The sequence below is a fragment of the Cicer arietinum genome, chromosome 3 (genome assembly GCF_000331145.2).
Source record: "Cicer arietinum cultivar CDC Frontier isolate Library 1 chromosome 3, Cicar.CDCFrontier_v2.0, whole genome shotgun sequence".
Lineage (NCBI taxonomy): Eukaryota > Viridiplantae > Streptophyta > Magnoliopsida > Fabales > Fabaceae > Cicer > Cicer arietinum.
The window spans coordinates 50,681,507-50,682,824 of NC_021162.2; the positions used below are offsets into that span (position 1 = coordinate 50,681,507).

General features: G+C 27.5%; 1 long non-coding RNA gene across 1 annotated transcript in view; it reads left to right on the forward strand.

Moving 5' to 3' along the window:
- Nucleotides 1-324: 324 nt before the first annotated feature.
- LOC113784629 (uncharacterized) overlaps nucleotides 325-1,318 on the forward strand; it is a 15,081-nt gene continuing 14,087 nt past the window's right edge. Inside the window, exon 1 of the long non-coding RNA XR_003470711.2 lies at nucleotides 325-945. This is a non-coding gene — a long non-coding RNA (uncharacterized lncRNA). The remainder of the gene's footprint in view (nucleotides 946-1,318) is intronic.

Sequence of the window (1,318 nt, forward strand, 5' to 3'; positions counted from 1 at the left end):
CAAACACAATATTATCACTATCTCAAGATAATAATTTATAAAATAAATAATAAAAATAAAATATATTTAGAATTAAATAAATATAATTAAGTACACATTTAATATTAGTCAAACGCATAAAAGAATGTTATATTAATTTGGTGCGCGAATATACACCTAAAATCACATAAATGCTTATTCTTCAAAATATTGCACTAAAATACTATTGCTTTTAAAAAAATATATATAATATAATAAAATAGGTATTAATCATTCAATCATTCAACCTCTTGGTTTTTATGTTTTATCCTAATTATATTTTTTGTATGATGAAACATAGATATTAATTCAATCACACAGCCTCTGATAGTTCTTTATGCAGATGTTCTTTCATCTTTGACCTTGCTCGTACCCTAAACTATATTGATCTAAATCTTATTTTTGTGTTAATCTATTTCTAGAATGATCACTACAAAAAAAAAAATCTATTCTGCCACTCAGATTTTGTGATGATTTTTTATATGTCACTAACGCTACTTTTAGCTACAATTAGAGTGTCACTGTTTTTAAAATTATTATACTCTTTTATAAATAAAAAAATAAATGCATAAAAATGTAGGTTTTGCCCGTTTGGTCTTGTACCATGAAAATGCAACTACACATCGCCTTCGAAAAACACTTAGAAACCTTTTCTTTTTCTTTGCATTTCTAAAACCCTTTTCTCTCTACTGTCTTAACAAACCCTAATCCCCAAAAACCCTAAATTTTATTTTAAACAACCCTAAATTCATCTTTCTCGTTTCACTTCGCGATTTGCAGAAGCAAGTAAGTTGTATTCTCTTTCCGAATCATTTTAGTTTGCGATTTCAATTTTTATTTTGGTAATCTTACTTGTTAAGTGTCATTACTTTGCGATTTGCTGAATGAGGTTTCATCTCTGTCGTTTCTCACGTTTTGCAATAGCAAGTAAGTTCTATTCTCTTTCCAAATCATTTTATTTTGTGATTTCAATTTTTATTTTGGTACTCTTGCTTATTAAGTGTCATTCATTCGCAATGTACTGAATGAAGTTATGGGTTTACGATTTGTTCTAATTTTGAGCTGATATGAGTGCTAATCTAAAATTTCAATTTACAATGCTTTAATTTCAGTTCAATAATTATTTGACCCTCTTCTTTTGTTCTCACTTTCTAACTGATTTTTAATTTATTTTCTCTTAAGTACACAATAAGGAATTGGGAAAAAAGTAAAATAGCATAAAATTGGTAAATAGATATTCAGTGGAGCTTAAATTTGCTTGATAGGCCAGTCGGTAGTTAGGTAATTTCGCAGTGTCTCC